Source organism: Tachyglossus aculeatus, chromosome 2, assembly GCF_015852505.1.
Source record: "Tachyglossus aculeatus isolate mTacAcu1 chromosome 2, mTacAcu1.pri, whole genome shotgun sequence".
Taxonomy (NCBI): Eukaryota; Metazoa; Chordata; class Mammalia; order Monotremata; family Tachyglossidae; genus Tachyglossus; species Tachyglossus aculeatus.
This window is the reverse complement of record NC_052067.1, coordinates 127,728,377-127,749,668: the sequence shown is the minus strand read 5'-3', so window position 1 is coordinate 127,749,668 and position 21,292 is coordinate 127,728,377. Positions and strand designations below refer to the sequence as shown.

Sequence of the window (21,292 nt, the reverse complement as noted above, 5' to 3'; positions counted from 1 at the left end):
CTAGTGGGATTCTTAAAATGCTGGTTATGGCTCCTGTATACAGTCCAGGTCTGTCAGCCATGTAGGAGTATGGATAAACACTACAGCTATGTTCATCTTTAGTTTGGCTTGGAACTTGATATCACGCTGCCACCATATTCTGTTACCTCCCAAACATATGCTGACTTTCTTGATTCTCTTGACTCTAAGCTCATTGTGGGCAGGAAATGTATCCACTTATTGTTATATTATGCTCTCCCAAGGGCTTAGTACAGTACTTTGAACACAAGTAAGTGCCTAATAAATATGATTCAATGAATGAATGAATGATTCTTGATTCTCTTTCTTATTTCCTTGTCCATCATTGCACTGTTGTTCAGGATGGCAAGTGCTTAGTACAGTGTTTTGCACAGAGTAAGAGCTCAATAAATATGATTGGTTAAATGAATGAATGAATAGGAAGTAGAATTCTGCCACAACTTTAACCTCTGTATTGCCAGTATGAAGTTTTGATTGAGGGTAAGGCTTCCCTGGTGAAGGTAGAAATACATACATATATATAGTTTTGGGGGACACAGGTTGGGAAGATGACAGATTAATCAGGGTAGGCCACCTGGTAGAGGTGTGGCTTTATAAGGGCTTTAAAGAAAAAGTGAAAGTGATCTGGTAGATATGAAGGGAAAGGAATTTCCTGCAGAAGGGATGCTGTATGCAAGAGGTCATCAGTGTATACATGTATCTATATATATGTGAATATGTATATATATTTATAAATATATGTTGCTGACGTACTTCCCAAATGCTTAGTACAGTGCTCTCTGCACAGTAAGCGCTCAATAAATACGATTGAATGAATGAATGAATGAATGAATATATGTAAAGCCCTTCTGAAGGCACATCTCTTCCAGGTGCTCTTTCCTGATTAATCTCTCATCTCCCCATCCTATGTTCCCCCAAATTGCCACATGAGCATTTTTATTTACCTAAGCACTTGAGTATGGATAACCTGTTCAATACTTTCAACAATACTTATTTCTATACTCAGCACGGCCTAGCTGAAAGAGCAAAGGCCTCCAAGACAGGGGACATGGATTCAGCGCTTAGAACGGTGCTTAGCACATAGTAAACGCTTAAGAAATGCCATCATCATCATCATCATTCTAAACCTGGTTCTGTCACTTGCTTGCTGAATGACTTTGGCTTCTCTGTGTCTTAGTTTCCTCATCTGTAAAATGGGGATTAAATACCGTTTCTCCCTCCCCCTATGATTCTGAGCCCCGTGTGGGACAGAGACTGTGCCTGAAATGATCTATCGACCCTGCACTTAGTACAGCGCTTGACATAGTGTAAGCCCTTGAAAAATACCATAATTATCGTTAATTATTATTACTTCTGATCTATTTTAGTGTCTGCTTTTCCACTAAACTATAAACTCCTTGAAGTCAGGGGCCATATCAAAATTATGTTGCAAATTTCCAAAGGATTAATAAAGTGTTCTACACATAATATGGGTATGCTCTCATTAAATGCTGATTAATTGAAGGGTTGATTTTATTCCTGTGAGCATGTCTTTCAGTTTTGGTTCTTGATTGGTCTATACATCCTTTATGTCCTTAAACCTTTGCCCTTAAGCCTTATCTGGGCAGGATTCTTTAACCTGAATGAGGTCAGGATGATTCCTTTTCCTTTCCTTTCAGTTAATCAATTATACACTTCTTCTGATCTTCAATATCTAGTTTAACATATAACCTTGGGCTATAGCAAAGTACCATAAGCACACTGTGGGCAGGGAATGTGTCTATCAACTCCGTTGTATTGAACCCTCATAAGCACTTAGTAGAGTGCTCCGCACACAATAAACACCTAATGAATACCATTGATGATGGTGGTGATGATGATGATGAAGCAATCAATCAATCATATTAATTGAGTGCTTACTGTGTGCAGAGCCCTATGTTGAACAGGGACCGTGTCCAACCCGATTATCTTGTGTCTACCCCACTGGTTAGAACAGTGTCTGCCACAAAGTAAGTGCCAAGATAAGGCATTACTTCCCGTTTCATAGCTTGGACAGCTTGTTCTACTTTTCAGAGCATGGGCTTAGAAGTCAGAGGATGTGTGTTCTAATCCTGGCTCTGCCACTTGCCTGCTGTGTAACCTTGGGCAAGTCCCTTCACTTTTCTGGGCTTCAGTTTACTCATCTGTAAAATGGGGATTAAAACTGTGAGCCCCACCTGGGACAACCTGATTACCTTGTATCTACCCCAGCACTTAGAACAATGCTTGGCACATAGTGAGTGCTTAACAAATACCATAATTGTTATTATTATTATTACTTTACCATGCTCTGGGCTCCTTTCTGCATCTGGGGTAATTCCATATTTGCTTCTTGGCCCAGTGTTGCTCCTTCCCTAATGGCCTGTCCAGTGGGATGGCCTAATGGATAGAGTATGGGACTGGGCATCAGAAGGACCTGGGTTCTAATCCTGGCTCCTCTACTTGCCTGCTGTGTGTCCTTGGAGAAGTCACTTCACTTCTCTGGGCCTCAGTTACCTTATTGGAAAAGTGGGAATGAAGACTGTGATCCCCATGTGGACACGGACCGTGTCCCACTTGATTATATTGTTTCCCCTCTAGACTGTAAGCTCAAGGTGGGTAAGGAATGTTTCCATTATATTGTTGTATAGTATTCTCCCAAGCGCTTAGTACAGTGCTGTGCAAAACACAGTAAGCATTCAATAAATACGATTGACTGGCCTGTCAGTCAAGTACTGGCTGGTCACTAGCCTGGAGCAGTGGGGTCAGTGGACCAGGTTTTCCTGATCTCCACCTCAGTGTGGTTCCTGGATCACTGAACTTGGAGAATGCCGGTTTTCCCTGCAGCTGACATCATTGCCGCTGGCAACTTACTTACCAGGAACTCAGCAGCCCAGGTTCCAGCCAAAGCTTCAGGTCCCACCTGCCCAAATTGGGGATAAACCTGCTCCTCCCCGCAGCCAATGCAAGACCTCCCAAACCAGTAGAAGGGACAGTAAACCAGTGAGGGGTAGCCCAGCCCCCTCACCTCTGGGCTGACAGGACCCAGGATCGAATGTGCCACTCCTACCCTAAGCCATGGTTGGGGGAGTCCCAGTGCTGGAAAAACAGAGTCCACTTTGAAAAAAATCACTTTGGAATATCTGCTCTGTGGATTTTTTTGTGTGTGTTTTTTTTTAACTGGGCTGGTGTTCCAAAAATTTCCTGTTTACTTTCGTCTCTAGAGAAAATTTAAAAACTGTTTCTTTCTAGGTTAGCAGAGAAGAGCTGGAGCCTGGAATGCATAAGGGGAACCATAAAATCAAGCTAGTTAATGTCGTGCTCTGCAAATAGAAAATACTCTAGGAAACAATCGGGGAGGTGCACAGCTCTGCTTGCATAGCTTACCCCAGAGCTTTGCAGACAGCAATACAGTCAGGTTACATCATTCACTAATCATTTGATGGGATATTTAGCATTAGTTTTTCTGCTTTCAGTGCAAACAGCATATTTATAGACTGGTTCACACTAAGTGGCAATTATCTACTAATGAACAGCAGGGTTGTAAAAAAAAAGAATGGTGATATAGGAAGAAGTGACTAATTTTTTCAAATGGAATTATGCACATTTGTGTCATATTTACATGTTAGCTTTTCTCATGTTATATTTTTCTTTTGGGTAGGCAATCCTGGAAACTACTAAATCAATAATAGCCTTATCAGAATCTGAAAAAAAAGTGGTGTAAAGACAAAGAAAGTTTACCTATGAATGTGAAATGTCCTTTCTTCCAACAATCCCCTTTTCCATATTCTGGCAGGTTTGGCTTTGAGAAAAATAAAGTCTCCTTTTAAGACATCCTTTCACATTCAATATGGCAGGGGAGAAAAGGGCAACAAAAGATAATGATGCATAAATTACTGTGAAATTTGTTGGACTGGAATTGTCCTTTCCTCCACCTTGTCCTCCACTCTTCTTTATTCTTCCTCAGCTCAGTTCTCTCCTTCTTGGTTATGGGGGAGCTAAAGCAGACCCTTCTATAGCTGTTGAATATATATGCAATAACTGCTCGACTCCAACTTCATCTCCGTCCATAGTGTATAGAAAAGCCAGCTCTTGAAGGATGAAATCTGGGAAGAATCCAGCAGAATTCTCCAGCACTGTATGCTACCATCCTCCGCAGACCACAGTAGTACCACAGATCGATTAAATGAGACAGCAAAGGAAATAGGTCTAATATAGTTATGTGGTGTAAAACCAATAATATCATTATCCAGGATTTTAACATCTTAATCTGGTTTTTATTATCTCAGGCCAAGCCAAGGACCAAAGCACACCAGTGGGTTTCAAACACTTCATGGTAACACAAAGTAAAACGGGATCTCCATTCTCTCCCCTACAATCATATTTGCTCATATATTTCCTTCTTTTCAGCCAAGGATTTGAAGCAAGGTGGATGGGGAAAAAGGAGCACAATCAACAAATTAACAAGTGTATTCATCAAGCGCTTACTGTGTGCAGAGCACTGTACTAAGTGCTTGGGAGAGTACAATAGAGTACAGAGTTTGTGATGCCTTTCAGCTCAAGGCATCACATTCCACTTTACAACTAGAGCGTAAGCCTGTCCTTCTAGACTGTAAGCTTGTTGTGAGCAGGGAATGTGTCTTGCTGTATCGCAGTCTCCCAGAGCTTAGTAAAGTGCTTTGAAAACAGTAAATGCTCAATAAATACCATTAAATGAATGAATAGACATGATTCCTGCTCAAAAGGAGCTCCCAAAGTAGTGGGGCACAAAGGCATTAAAATAAATTATAAATAGGGGATACCACAGGGTATAAAGATATGTACAAAATGTGCTGTGGGCCTGGCAGTGGGTTGAATGTAAAACAGACTGAGTAATGGTACAACTCAATCACTTTAGTTCCAGAAATATATCATATGTAATTTCCATTTCTTTCTAAAAGGTACATTTGCAAAGAACTGTTCCATGTTTCTAAGAAACCACAGACAGCTTGCAGCAAACATTTTACAAGCTGTATTTTATTACAGTAATTACATTTGGTTCCTTGATTTGATTGCAATTGAATCTGAACCCTTTAAGCACTGATATAATAATAATAATAATGGCATTTGTTAAGCCCTTACTATGTGCAAAACACTGTTCTAAGCGCTGGGGGAGATGCTAGGTGATCATATTGTCCAACGTGGGGCTCACAGTCTCAATCCTCATCTCACAGATGAGGTAAACGAGGCTCAGAGAAGTGAAGTGACCTGCCCAACGTCCCACAGAAGACATTTGGGGGAGCCGGGATTAGAACCTATGGCCTCTGACTCCCAAGCCTGTGCTCTTTCTACTGAGCCACGCTGCTTCTCTTCATTCACCCCATCAGCCCCACAACACTTATATACATACCCATAATATATTGATATTTATTAATGTCTATCTCCTCTAGGCAGTAAGCTCCTTGTGGACAGGGAATGTATCTGCCATTGCTTGTGTGTTGTGTGCTCCCAAGTAATTAGTATAGTGCTTTGCACATAGTAAGCACTCAGTCAATACCACTGATTGACTGATTCCTTAGTTGTTGAATACAGCTGCTTGGCTCCCTGTGTTCTCATACATCTTGGGGCTGCACCTAGAAGAAGAAATGGAAAGACTGGATAAACTGACTTGGAAGCCTTTTGAAATAATCTGATAGCCCAGTTATGATGCAGGGGTGTCTTGGGTCAATATGATTCACATATCACTATGTCCTTTATATCAATCAATCATATTTATTGAGCGTTTACTGTGTGCAGAGCACTGTACGAAGATCTTGGGAAGTACAAGTTGGCAATATATAGAGACAGTCCCTACCCAACAGTGGGCTCACAGTCTAGAAGTGTATCACAGTGTATCACTGTGTATTTTCTACAGTTGGGTTTAGCATGTCTTTGGAAGAAGCTTCTTCATGAACACATTAGAATAGATGCATACTACAGTGCAAGTTTTTGCAAGAACAGTGCAAAACTGTTAAGTGCTTAGTACAGTGCTCTACACAGAGTAAGTGCTCAATAAATGTGATTGAATGAATGAAAGAACACAACTCTACCATTAGAGAACTGGTCCCATATTATTTTCACTCTGTTGTGAAATACTGGTGATTGAATTAACCAGTTAACAAAATGGATTCCATGCCCCCTCTAATGAGGGCATTTGTCAAGCGCTTACTATGTGCAGAGCACTGTTCTAAGCGCTGGGGGGATACAAGCTGATCAAGTTGTCCCACGTGGGGCTCACAGTCTTAATCCCCATTTTACAGATGAGGGAACTGAGACTCAGAGAAGTTAAGTGACTTGCCCAAGGTCACACAGCAGACATGTGGCAGAGCGGAATTCAAACTCATGACCTCTGACTCCAAAGCCCATGCTCTTTCCAATGAGCCACGCTGCTTCTCCTCTAAAGAATAGCTGTTTGAATGGAAACAAGCCCCATATAATGAAAGCTAGTTGTAGCTAATTATGAGGTAAGGAGGACTCTAGCTTTCAAAAGATTTGGTCTTTAAACTGACAGTGTATTTCCATAATTTGTTTCTAAAAAGGTTAGCAAATTAATGGATCTGCTATATACCTTTGAAAATTAAAAAAACTCTTGGTGTTCTTTTAAGGAACACAAGATTTACCAACAAGGAAAGGTATGTGGGTAATATTACATATTTCATGTTTCAGTTTTCGCATTTCACTGCAACATGACGTAAATATAGGTCAATCATAACTTTCCATTTCTATAAAGATGATTTAAAAAAAGTATTTCCTGAGTGTTCTACTTAAATTGCTGTTACTTATACTCTTCATAATGCTTTGTAAGCCAAGTACAAAGTAATATGGATTTTTTTTCCTATGACCTTTCGAGATTCAAATCTTGGCAGGATTAAATGGATCAAAGGACAAATGAATATAAACAATATTAAATAAGGTAAAATGAGGTTTGTAGAGTGTTTGAAATCATTTTGTCCAGAGGGCTAATGAGCTCCAAATTCAGAAACCCTAAGCCTAGTATTTAATTTACCATTTCTTCTACACACCTTTTAATGACTATCTCTGATTCTGAAGTCAGAGATGTACTTTTAATTCAATTTGAGTGTACGTGTAGCTGTTCTTTGGCTAGAACATGATGCTTCTGATCAATCATTCAATCAATTATAATCCTACTTAAGCAACTACAATATACAAAATCCTGTACTAAGCTCTGGGAGAAGACATAGTTATTAATTAAGGGAGGGTCTTTGGCCCACAAGGGGCTTACAATCTAAGACAGAAGCAGAGAAAATTCAATAAAGACAGGTTCACATTAAACTCTATTTGAACATTCAAGAACAAACTAGAAAAGGAAAAAACGGAAATAATGATTCATTACTTTTTGGTTCTCATTGTTCCAGGCAAACACACAAACTGCCACCACTTATTCAGGATTGAAAAGCTGTGAAGGTCAGTTTTTGCACTCTGCCCCTGGCTCTTGTAGTAGTTGAGGATGGTCAGCTCTTCAGACCACTGACTGCAGACCCCATAGATCTGCTGTTGGGAACCTCCAGATTTTAGACTCTTGAAATTTATCTATTGTATGGGAGAATGGCCAATAAATCTGTTGCATAGGTTATCCACTGTACTTCATGTTATTTTTATTTCTCTCTCTTTGGGCCATAGATTTCTCAAAACCTCCAGTCCTAAGAGAATAGGCATGTTTTAAAGGGTTGGATTTATATTTAAACCCACCCTTTCAGATTGCTAGGTGTGCCTTTCAGCCTGGTTGTGTTGAATATTTTGAACGATACCAGACCAATATATGCAGTGTACTTGGACTTATACTATTATATGCACTTTTCAAAGTCTGGAAAAATTTTATTTCGGTTTCTGTGTGTATTTTGAGGGTAACTTGTCTTGTTTTATGCCAGTGAGTGGTCTCTGACCCATAGCGAGTCCATGGACACATCTCTCCCCAGACTGCCCCAATTTCACCTGCAATCTTTCTGGTAGTATATCCATAGAGTTTTCTTGGTAAAAATTCAGAAATGGTTTGCCATTGCCTCCTTCTGTGCACTAAACTTTAGTCTCTACCCTCAACTCTCTCCCATGCTGTTGCTTCCCAACAAAGGTGAGTTTTGACTTGTAGCTGATTGCCTTCCACTCACTAGCCACTGGCCAAGCTAGGAATGAAATGGGTAGGCCTCTGCTTGACTCTCCCTCCCATAGTCGAGACTGGTAGAGTACTGGAAACTCTCCAAGTGCCATCCTGAGAGGGTTTTGAGGGCAGATGAATCTGAAATCTGATTTCACTTAAATAGCCATGGGAGACAACATTGCATATTAAACTGCCAGATGATCATTTTTCATTGGGCATTTAGTACTTCTAGAAATCCTTGAAGAATTCAGTGATAATACTATTTTATGCTGTATATATGAAGAATTCAGTCGATCTTTAATTGTTATTTGTATTCAGGTGCTTTTATTTAACACTTTCTTCCTGAGCAGATTGGTGTATTCATTCATTCAATTATATTTATTGAGCACTTACTGTGTGCAGAGCACTGTACTAAGCGCAAGGAAAGTACAATTCAGTAAGATAACAACAACGGGCTCACAGTCTAGAAGTGTAAAGTATCATTGTTCCCACAGTGCTGATGAGGACACTCAGCTATTCATCTTTTCTGGGAAGCTTTGACCAGGCGCTCTTGATAGCAAATTCAATAGCCCAGCCAGGAACAATCTTTTCATGGACATAGTTGGTCATGTGTTAATCTTTATAATCAGAGCCACATTCTTATAATAATGATGATAAGCACTTATCATGTGTCAAGCACTGTTCTAACCACTGGGACACATACACCCTGGCCCACGTCATCCCCCTGGCCTGGAATGCCCTCCCTCCCCACATCCACCAAGCTAGCTCTCTTCCTCCCTTCAAGGCCCTACTGAGAGCTCACCTCCTCCAGGAGGCCTTCCCACACTGAGCCCCCTCATTCCTCTCCCAGTCCTCCCCCTCTCCATTCCCCCACCTTACCTCCTTCCCTTCCCCACAGCACCTTATATATGGATATATGTTTGTACGTATTTAGTACTCTACTTATTTATTTTACTTGTACATATTTATTCTATTTATTTTATTTTGTTAATATGTTTTGTTTTGTTCTCTGTCTCCCCCTTCTAGACTGTAAGTTCACTGTTGGGTAGGGACTGTCTCTATATGTTGCCAACTTGTACTTCCCAAGTGCTTAGTACAGTGCTCTGCACACAGTAAGTGCTCCATAAATATGATTGAATGAATGAATGAATGAATGAATGAACAAGTTAATCAGTTTGGACACAGTGCTTATTCACATGGGGCTCACAATCTAAGTAGGAGGGAAGGTGGGTATTCAAATCCCCATTTCCCCTATTTGTAGTTTATTTTAATGCTTGTCTCTCTCTTCTGATTGTTAACTCCTTCTTGGCAAGGTGGCAGAAACTATGTCGATTCATTCTTCTCTCTCTGTCTCTCTCTCTGAGTAAGTCAGTAGGAAAAAATCCAGTACAGTAAAGAGAGCAGGTGTCCAAACTATTTAATCCAGGATTCTTTGCAGTAGATCATATTGTCTTTAAATGGCTTTAAAGTGAAGTCTTTCATGAAGGAAGATTATCTTCAATGTTGATAGCTTCCAAAAGCAGAATACTTGTGTTTCTAGGATGGACTTGGAATAAATCTTGGAATAAATCTTCCTGATTTATTCCTTTCTGGAAGTCTGGTTACTTGGAGAATGGCCTTAAGAGTTCTTAGGAAGCACAGTAGAAAATGCTTAGGTCCAGGAGTCAGAGGACCTAGGTTCTAATCCAGGCTCTGCCATTTATCTGCTGTGTGACCTTGAACAAGTCATTTAACTTTTCTGTACCTCCTCAATTATCTCACCTGTATAATGGGGATTAAATCCTACTCCCTCCTACTTAGACTCTGAGTCTCATGTGGGCCAGGGACTGTGTCCAACTTGATTATCTTGAATCTACCCCATTGCTTAGTACACTGCTTAACACATAGTAAGTACTCCACAAATACCATTAAAAAGAGTGCATATAAGCATGTGAACATCTATATGTAGGACACTTTATATATTTATATATGAGGATTTGCCAATAGCTGGATTGTGGTGTTTTACTGGCAGAATTGGGGCATGGCAGATGTGTCTAGATGATCTGATACTGGCTGGACCATCTCAAAGCTCTATGATGCCTTGCCTCTTTCATTAGGTTCTACATTAGATTTAGTGGCTATCTCCCAGTGGAGGTAAGGAGCTAGACTTTCTCATTGTCAGGAGGAAATAATTGCCTACTGGTATCTAAGCAGCATCAGTAGATAAAGAATGAATCAAGTAGTGACTTGGGAATTAAGGTCCTGGACTTCTGTTACTGGCTCTGTTCCCAAATGGCAAAAACCTTATCAGAAAAAAACAAACAAAAAACCCTATTTGTCTTAATTTTCCTCACACTGTAAAATAGTGATGCTCTCCTGCCCCACCCTGGATGACCATGGTAAATAGTCAAATGATAGGTGTGAATGCTTGGAGATTGTTGGATGATCGGGTCTAATAAAATGCAAGGCAATATTCTAGGTAGCTATTCCAGTGCAGCCTTTGCAGTGTGAGAAAATCAAAGCTTTAACCCATGTGAAATGTAAACTCCGAAGCGTAATGATCCAACTTCTATGAAGGAAGGAGTGAAATAATTACTATTTAAAATATTCCACAAGAAGGAAACAGGGAAAATTGAGAGAGACCATAGTTCATGCGCTTCATTAATGGCCTTGACAGATCAACATTTTCCATTGAGATAAGGCAACTCCCTTATTCTATAATTACTCACATCCACTTTTACCATATTTATGATGACTGGCAAATTAAATACAGATCTGCTGGTTTGAATTTCTCTAAAAGCAACTGAGATAAAGAATACCCAGATACTTAACAGATGCACAGGGCATGACTTGAGTCTGGTTAGAAAACTGTCATTTCAGCTCTCACAATCACATTTCTTCACCTGCTTAGGGAACTGCACAGCTGTGATTTGTTAAAACCACACTTGATTGGGGTGTCGGAGGTTCCAGATCAAAAGTACTGTTTTGACTTTTTTACGCATGTCTGTTTTCAGTTTATCCTTGACATTTGTAAGAAAAGTAGTTAAACTCATTTTGTAGCTAATTATGTATTGCTAAAGAAAAAAGCACAGAAGATTAATGGATGCTACAGAAACACCCACATAAAGCATTAAAAATGCATTTGAACATATCTGCCTTAACATCTGAATATATTTAGCTTGGAAAATCTGTACCCAAACAAAGATAGATGCTCCCCTATGAACTTCAGCCACTTTCTTAAGAAACCCAGATTACTTGATATAAACTAGAGTGCAAAGTTTTGCCTTATACTTTCCCTCTATTGAACTCAGTCTCCCAGATTTCTGCCCCATCTGATGCATTTTCTGTGTTGTTTATAGATTACTTTTTCATTTAAAAAATGAAATAAAGTTTCCTCAGCTTTCAAAGAACTAATGAACTTCCATTTTAGGTGAAGATCAAGTAATCTTATTTCATAGTCAAGTGTATGTCCTACTGATGATTAGATACTTGCTACCTCCCTCTTTGTGCCTTAACATCAAATGGCAAGACTGGACCACGAACAGCAAAGAGGTTTAATGACAATCTCAAAATCATCTCACCCAACCCCCTGCTGTGGTGTAGAAGCATTCCAATTGCCAAAAAGACTCCCACTCTACCACATGTTTACCATTTTTCTTTTACACATGGGAAGTTTACTAAGCTTTCTAGGCAAAGAGAACCCTATCAATGAAAGATGATTTCCTTCAAAGAAATAGTAGTGAAGGTGAGCATTTTTTAATAATAATAATAATAATAATAATGATGGCATTTATTAAGCACTTACTATGTGCAAAGCACTGTTCTAAGCACTGGAATTTGTAAACTCTCACTCTTTACCACACACCATATTAAGAGCTGGGATAGATGTGAGATAATTAAGTTGGAACTCTTTACCACACATAGTATTAAGAGCTTGGATCAGTTTGGACACAGTCCACGTCCCACATGGGGCTCACCCTCTTAATCCCCATTTTACAGATGAGGTAACAGAGGCACAGAGATGCTAAGTGACTTGCCCAAGGTCACACAGGAGACACAGGGCAGAACTGTGTCTGAGAAGCAGCGTGGCTCAGTAGAAAGAGCATGGGTTTGGGAGTCAGAGGTCATGGGTTCAAATCCCTGCTCCGCCACTTGTCAGCTGTGTGACTTTGGGCAAGTCACTTAACTTCTCTGTGCCTCAGTTACCTCATCTGTAAAATAGGGATTAAGATTGTAAACCCCACATGGGACTACCTGTTCACCTTGTATCCTCCCCAGCGCTTAAAACAGTGCTTTGCACATAGTAAGCACTTAACAAATACCAAAAAAACCCCAACAAATGGGATTAGAACCCAGATCCTTTGACTATCAGGTCAATGCTCTTTCCACTAGGCCAAGCTGCATCCCTAAATTTCCCTTAGGAGATAGAGATGGGGTTATTTAGAGACTATTTGAATGGCTGCATGATTCAGCAATTAAACAGGAAGCTGAAGGTGATTAAGGTAATTGCTAACAGACAGTGAGAAGGGAGAAGAGCTGCAGGGATATGAAGGAACAACCAATGAAAGGCAGCTAAGGAGAAGATGGGAAATAGTCTCCAAGCAATGCGAATCTTCATATGATACTCAGAAAGGTAGGTTTATGTTTTGGGGTGGTGTTTCCCTGCTTTGGAAGATAGGGTTCACTTCAGCCCATCTGGCTCTGGATCTTTGGTCTGTGTTGGACTCTGTAAAGGGAACATCCCCAGCAACTGGTCCTGATGTAGTAAGATCTGTGAGGTTTATGGTTTGAATTCCTGGTCTCCCTTTAAATAAGGACATCTTGTGCTTGTAGCAAGGGTGATGTCTCTTAGCCTTCCCCCCAGTATTTAGAGTGATGGGAGTGTGTTTGTCGCTTTGGCCTAATGGAAAGAGCATGGGCCTGAAGAATAAGATTCTGATCCCAGCTCCTCCACTTGTGGCAAGTTCCACAATTTCTCTGTGCCTCAATATCCTGGTTCTATCTCACAGCCGACCTCTCCCTCACAGCCTGCCTCTGGCTGGGAATGCCCTTCCTCTTCATATAATGATAATGGTGGTATTTGTTAAGTGCTTACTATGTGCAAAGTACTGTTCTAAGCACTGGGGAGATACAAGGTGATCAGGTTGTCCCACGTGGGGCTCACAGTCTTAATCCCCATTTTACAGAAGAGGTAACTGAGGCACAGAGAATTTAAGTGGCTCTCTTCCTCTTTCTCTTTCTCTTTTTTGTGTCACCCTTGCACTGTTTTTGCACCCTTTATTCCCTCCTCCTTTAACCCCACAACATTTAGGTAAATACCCATAATTTATTTATCTGCATTAATATCTGTCTCCCCTTTCTAGACTGTAAGCTTGTTGTGGGCAAGTACAGTGCTCTGTGCACAGTAAGCACTCAATAAATATGATTGATACCCCTGCAATTAGTAGAGTATTCGGTGTAGAGTAAGTACTTAAAAAGCCACAAATTAATATTATTACCTTCCCATGTAGGTCCTCCAAAGGCCTGGAGCAGAACATAATATGCAAAGGGAGAAAAATACCATGTGGGAAATTAGAGAAGAGGGGGAGTGATTGACTGGGGTGAGGCATAAGCAATGAGACCTAGAGAAATAGATTAGTATGAAAAAATAAAATAAATCAGTGATAACTTTGAGTGCTTACAGCATCATGCTAAGCACCTGGGTGAGTTGGTAGACATGTTTCCTGCCCACGAGGAGTTTGCAATCTAGATACAGAGACAGATATTAAAATAAAGTATGGATTTGTACATAAGTGATGTGGGGGTTGATGGTGGGGAGATTATCAACTGCTTAAAGGGTACAGAACCAAGTATATACATGATGCAGAGGGGAGAGGAAGTAGGGGAAATAAGGGCCTGAGTAGGGGTGGAATCTTGGAAGAGGTGTGGTTTTGCTAAAGCTTTAAAGGTGGGGAGAGTGGTGGTCTGTTATATATGAAGGGGGAGGGGGCTCCGGGACAGAGGGCAGACATAGGCCAGAGATGGCACCAACTTTTGGTCAGGAGGGCCCACTAGAGCTGAAGCCAGCACTGACATAACCAGCCCTGACATAAATAGACAGAGGGATCATAGAGACTTCCCCGCTTCAGTCTATATTTCACTCTGCTGCCCAGATTATCTTTGTACAGAAATGCTCTGAGCATGTCACTCCCCTCCTCAAAAATCTCCAATGGTTGCCTGTCAACCTACAAATTAAGCAAAAACTCCTCACTCGGCTTCAAGGCTGTCCATCACCTCACCCTCTCCTACCTCACTTCCCTTCTCTCTTTCTACAGCCCAGCCAGCACCCTCCACTCCTCTGCCGCTAACCTCCTCACTATGCCTCGTTCTCGCCTGTCTCGCTGTCGACCCCCAGCCCACATCCTTCCACTGGCCTGGAATGCCCTCCCTCCACACGTCCTCCAAACTAGCTCTCTTCCTCCCTTCAAAGCCCTATTGAGAGCTCACCTTCTCCAGGAGGCCTTCCCAGACTGAGCCCCCTTTTTCCTCTCCTCCTCCCCATCCCCCTCTCTGCCATACCTCCTTCGCCTCCCCACAGCACTTGTATATATTTGTACATATTTATTACTCTATTTTACTTGTACATATTTACTATATTTTGTTAATGATGTGCATATAGCTATAACTCTATTCTGATGATTTTGACACCTGTTTACATGTTTTGTTGTCTGTCTCTCCCCTTCTAGACTGTGAGCCCGTTGCTGGGTAGGGACCGTCTCTATGTGTTGCTGACTTGTATTTCCCAAGCACTCAGTACAATGTTCTGCACACAGTAAGAGCTCAATAAATACAATTGAATTAACGAATGAATAGAGACACCATTGCAGAACAGCTAAAATGAGGGTAGGAAAATGACAGTAGGAAGGGCTCGGCAAGTGAGATATCCCTCTGTGTGAGAAACACTATGCCTCTGGTATGATTGATATATACAGCCTATGTGTCTCTCTGTAATCACAAACAGTATCCTCATTCACCATTTCTTTTTAATTAGGTTACATTTTTCTCCCTGTAGATGCGTAGAGTTTGGGAGGAAATCAGAACAACTATAGGTGTGAATTTGAGATGCAGTAGTTGTATAGTTGGAAAGCAGACTCAAGTGTGTTCTTATTGTTTTATCTTTTTTGGCTTTGATCTTTTTCTCATGTTTGAGAAAGCCCTCAGTGTGAAGGGGCTGCTGAAACCTTAGTCTGGCTCAGGAAACTTCAAGACACCTTGGGAGTTCAGAGTTTCACAGGAAGGAACAGGTAGCGAAATTAACAAGTGGACCAGGGAAGTTGAGAAAAGACTAGTTGCAGATTGGTACTGTCCTCTCTGTGATACCTATCTGACACAAATGCTTTTCAGGGGATTTATTCAATCATATTTATTGAGTACTTACTGTGTGTGGAGCATTGTACTAAGTGCTTATCCATTTTACAGGGGATAAGGGGATGTGAGGATGGGGACTGTTCTTGGCTTGGCAATGAGACTCAGGAACCTGGGGGTTTAACTGTAATTTATTTATATCTGTAATTTATTATTGCTGTATAATAATTTATTGTCTGTAATTTATATTAATGTCTGTCTCCCCTCTAGACTGTAAGCTCTTTGTGGGCAGGGATTCTGTCTGCTTATTGTTATATTGTGTTCTCCCGATTGCTTGAACAGTGCTCTGCACACAGTAAGCACTCAATAAATGCAATTGAATGAAGGAGATTCTAGGAGGGAAATTTCCAACCTGCTCTCGAATTGAGATGGATTTTGACTTTGACTTGAACAGGGCAGCTTTGCTTGTAAGGAAAACATCAGTCAGTGGTATTTGAGCACTTACTGTGTGCAGAACACTGTACTACACACTTGGGAGGGTATAACACAATAGAGTTGGTAGACACAACCCCTATCCCCAAAGATTTTACAGAATAGAGGGGCCAAAATCAACTATTGGGCTTGCATGAGGATGGAATCCAAACTGAACATCAAAGCTGTATGTACATTCCTTATCTGATTAGTGATCAAATTGTGTAAGGTCTCCCAGGACTTGTGATTCAGCACTTTTTAAAAAAATTAGTTCCTTTTAATGAGGCCGTGTGTGTTAAGCTGGAAAAAATGCTGTAATGAGAAGAGAAGAATTTGATCTTCTAGCCTTAAAACTCTTTTTCAGAGACTTTACTGAGGCAGAAATCCCATGCAAACAAGTTTTGGGTTTCTTGAGAGTCAAGTGAAAAGCCACTCCTTCCCAGAGGACTTTACACCTGAATGTTTTTATTCTTTCAGGCCTTGAAGTACCTTATGTTTCCCTAATGGCTTGACTAATTAGGTCACTTTCAAAATCATTAAGATCCAGGGACCTGTCTTTTTTGAGACATTTCCCTTCTCTGTGCTCTTTGGGTATTGTTGGAAAGATTATCTACTTTGACATACCCTAGTGTTTACCTCATTGCTCTGAGCCCCACTACCAATCTCTTTGGATTTTTAATTTCTTCAATTTTGCGTAAAATACACTTGGTCAGGTCTTCTCTGACACTGCATCACGTGAAACCTATAAAGGCTAAATCTGGAAGGGTTTAACAAATCAAAATCTTGTCATTCTGGTCTGTCTTAGGGGTTAGCATATGCAAGTCTCATTAACATTCATCATCTAAATTGTTCAGCCATTAAGGTTTCAACCACTCTAAGAGAAATAGGTTAAAAATCAGAAAAAAAGGATAGGGATGTAAATCATCTGCATTCCGTTGACTTTATGGAAGCTATGTATACAACATTAAAAAAATAAGATGTTTCATGCTTTGCAGAGGTATTAAAGATGAATTTTTATTATTCATGTCTCCTGTAGGGGAGAAAAATGGATAAGCAGAATGATTTCCTGGCTGATTCAGGTACCAAATAGTTCTTTTGCTCATATTATTTGGCATGTGTCTTCATTTACACTCAGTTATGAAGACACACTCTTTGTTCAAGATTAAAATGTATTCATTGCTACTAGTTGTGGGGATGTTATTTGCCCCTTTCTCTGGGTGGAGCTGAATCAGTCAATGGCATTTGTGTGCAGAGCACTGTACTAAGCACTTTTTAATGGTATTTGTTAAGCATTTACTATGTGCTAGTCAGTGTATTAAGTGCTGGAGTAGATACAAGGTTGAACACAGTCTGTGTTCTACATGGGGCTCACCATCTTCATCCCCATTTTACAGATGAGGTAACTGAGGCACAGAGAAGTGAGGTGACTAGTCTGAGGTCACATAGCAGACCAGTGCCAGAGCTGGGATTAGAACCCAGGTCCTGCTGACACCCGGGCCCATGTCAGGCTATGCTGCTTCTCAAGAAGTCGGGTGTGGGCAATGCAACAGATGTTGCATTGATGATGCAGATGATGATGACATGATGATGATACAGATGATGAGAGGCAGCGTGGCTCAGTGGAAAAAGCCCGGGCTTGGGAGTCAGAGGTCGTGGGTTCTAATCCCAGCTCCGTCAGCTGTCAGCTGTGTGACTTTGGGCAAGTCACTTAACTTTTCTGGGCCTCAGTTCTCTCATCTGTAAAATGGGGATTAAGACTGTGAGCCCCCCGTGGGACAACCTGATCACCCTGTAACCTCCCCAGTGCTTAGAACAGTGCTTTGCACATAGTAAGTGCTTAATAAATGCCATTTTTTATTTTTTATTTATTTATTTTTTAATCTGTGCCTCAGTTATCTCACCTGTAAAATGGGGATTGACTGTGAACCCCATGTGAGACAACCTGACTACCTTGTATCTACCCCAGCACTTAGAACAGTGCTTAGCACATAGTAAGCGCTTAAGCCCATTGTTGGGTAGGGACCATCCCTACACGTTGCCAACTTGTACTTCCCAAGTGCTTAGTACAGTGCTCTGCACACAGTAAGTGCTCAATAAATGCAACTGAATGAATGAACAAATACCATCATCATCATCATCATGCTGGTAGACCTATTCCCTGCACATACAGAACTGACAGTCTAGAGGACTGTCACATAATTATTTCAATGTAATAATCAAAGGAATAGGTTTCCAGTAACATGATCTCATCATAAGAAAAGCACAGCAATCTGCCTGACTAACAGTGGATGTGGAGGGCAATGGAGCAAGATCTAAGACTTCCAATCAATATGTGCTGCATCTTTAGATCAATCAAACACTGTTTCAAGCGCTGGGGTAGATAGAAGTCAATTAAGTTGGATACAGTCTCTGTCCCGCATGGGGCTCACAGTCTAAGTAGGAGGGAGAACAGAAGAACTGAGGCATAGGGAAGTTGAGTGATTCGCCCAAGGTCACGCAGCAAGCATTTAATAGTAATAATAATAATAATGATGACATTTGTTAAGTGCTTACTATGTGCCGAGCACTGTTCTAAGCACTAGTGGGGGATACAAGGTAATCAGGTTGTCCCACATGGGGCTCACAGTCTTAATCCCCATTTTACAGATGAGGTAACTGAGGCACAGAGAAGTTGTGACTTGCCCAAAGTCACACAGCTGACAAGTGGTGGAGCCTGGATTAGAACCCATGACCTCAGACTCCCAAGCCTGTGCTCTTTCCACTAAGCCAGCTGCTTAGAACCCAGATCCTTTGAATCCCAGGCCCATGCTCTTTCCATTAGGCCATGCTTCTTCCCCATTGAGTGCTTACCGTGTGCAGAGAACTGTACTAATCTCTCCGGAGATTAGTTGGTAAACAGTTTTCTTGCCCATAGCAAATTTATAGTCTAGAGAGAGAGACAGACAGACATTCATATGAAGTATAAAGTAATATGTTACGGATATAAACCTAAGTGCTGTGGGGCTGAGGGTGGAGTGAATATCAAGTGCTTAAGAGCATGGATACAAGTGTATAGATGATGTAGAAGGGAGAGGGACACTGGGAAAATAACTTAATTCGGGAAGACCTCTTGGATGTCTTGGGGCATGTTGCGGCGTGGACTTCTAGGCCAGAGGGAGGATGTGGGAAAGGGGTTGTCAGTGAGCTGGACAGCACAGTGAGCAAGCTGGTGTTAGAAGGAGCAAGTGTGGGAGCCAAGCTCTAATAGGAAGTAAGGAGACACAGGGAATTGATTAGCAGCGTGGCATAGTGGATAAAGCACAAGCCTGGGAGTCAGAAGGTCATGTGTTCTAATCCTGGCTCTGCCTCTGTGCCTGCTGTGTGACCTCAGGCTAGTCGTCTAACTTCTCTGTGCCTCAGTTACCCCGTCTGTAAAATGGAGATTAAAACTGTGAGCCCCATGTGAGACAAGGACTGTGTCCAACCTGATTAGGTGGTATCTACCCCTGTGCTTAGAACAGTGCATGACACAAAGTAAGCACTTTACAAATATTATTATTGTTAAGTAGGCCAAGATGCTATTCTCCTAGGAATAAGGTCATAAATGGAGAATTGGTTCCTGAACTGGTCAGATATTCTATTTACTACTATTAATACTACTACTACTATTACTACTACTAATGGCATTTCTTAAGCGCTTACTATGTGCAAAGCACTGTTCTAAGTGCTGGACTACTACTACTACTACTACTACTACTACTACTACTACTACTACTAATGGTATTTGTTGGGCACTTGAGAAGCAGCATGGCTTAATGGAAAGAGCCCAGGCTTGGGAGTCAGAGGTCATTTGTTCTAATCCTCGTTCCTCCACTAGTCAGCTGTGTGACTGTGGGCAAGTCACTTAACTTCTCTGGGCCTCAGTTACCTCATCTGTAAAATGGGGATTAAGACTGTGAGCCCCACATGGGATAACCTGATCATCTTGTATCCTCCCTAGCGCTTAGAACAGTTCTTCACACATAGTAAGTGCTTAACAAATGCCATTATTATTATTATTATTACTATTTGCCAAGCATTGTACTAAGCTCTGAGGTGAATACAAAAAAATCAGGTTAGACCCAATCCCCTTACCACGTGGGGCTCACAGTTTCAATCCCCATTTTACAGATGAGGTCACTGAGGCACAGAGAAGTTAAGTGACTTGTCCAAGGTCACACTGCAGACAAGTGGCAGAGCTGGAATTAGAACCTATCACCTTCTGTCTTCCAGGCCTGTGCTCTATCCATTACAACTTGATGCTTCTAAGCATCCAGAATTATATAATTAAAGATGAATGATGTAAGTAGAGTAATCTTTTGTATTGTCAATAATTATATTCTCATACGTCATGTAAGAAAACTAAAATATACAGTTGAGTACTACAAGGAATAAGGTTTTGCACCCCTACCTATACAGAGAAATCTAGTCCTCTTTATTTTCCTCACCAAAGTGTCCTTTTCAGTCACATAGACACTCATAGCTGAACTTCACTATCTGCAGTATCTTCAAATTATATATATATATATATATGCTATAAAAATGTGTGTGTGTATATATATATATCTGATTTTATATATATATATATATATATATATATATATATATATATAAAATCAGATTTTTCCCTGTGATACCTTCTCTCATAGGGAAATCCTGCTGAATCATGAACTCAGAGGGATTTTCTAAGAGTGTGTGCTAACAAATTGTAAACTTTATTGCATTTATTTAGGATGGACAGTAATGTAAATGATCACTATCCTCCACCATGATAGTGAATGATAATTGGCTATATAATGTGTGCACTTCTTTGTCCAGAAGTTTGCTTGTCTTTAAAAAATCATTTGTTTCATTTCCTTTTACACTCTGCTTTGAAGGTTTATTCTGGCATCTATCATAACCAGAAGTGAAACAGTGGCTAACCCTGGTCAAATATTTACAGTGCTTTCCCACCAGAAGGCTGAGGTGGTGATGATGATAATGGATATTTGTGAAGCACTTACTATGGGTCAAGCACTGTTCTAAATGCTGGGGTAGCTATAAGATAATCAGTTTGCGCACTGTCCCTGTCCCACATAGGGCGCTCAGTCTTAATCCCCATTTTACAGATGAGGCAACTGAGGCCTAGAGAAGTGAAGTGACTTGTCCAAGTTCACATAGCAGCAATGTGACAGAGCTGGTATAAGAACCCAAGTCCTGATTCCCAAGTCCGTACTCTATCCACTAAACCATGCTGCTTTCCCGTATTTTATGGTAACTTTAAACCACTGTAACCACAAACTCATTTGTTACTGAGATGGAGATTGCATTGCAGCAGCTCAACCCAAACAT

General features: G+C 40.9%; 1 non-coding gene across 1 annotated transcript; it reads right to left on the bottom strand.

Moving 5' to 3' along the window:
• Positions 1 to 8,132: 8,132 nt before the first annotated feature.
• Positions 8,133 to 8,270, bottom strand: LOC119924812. The gene has a single exon (XR_005449504.1). It is a non-coding gene; the product is annotated as a small nucleolar RNA SNORA7 (small nucleolar RNA).
• Positions 8,271 to 21,292: the final 13,022 nt, after the last annotated feature.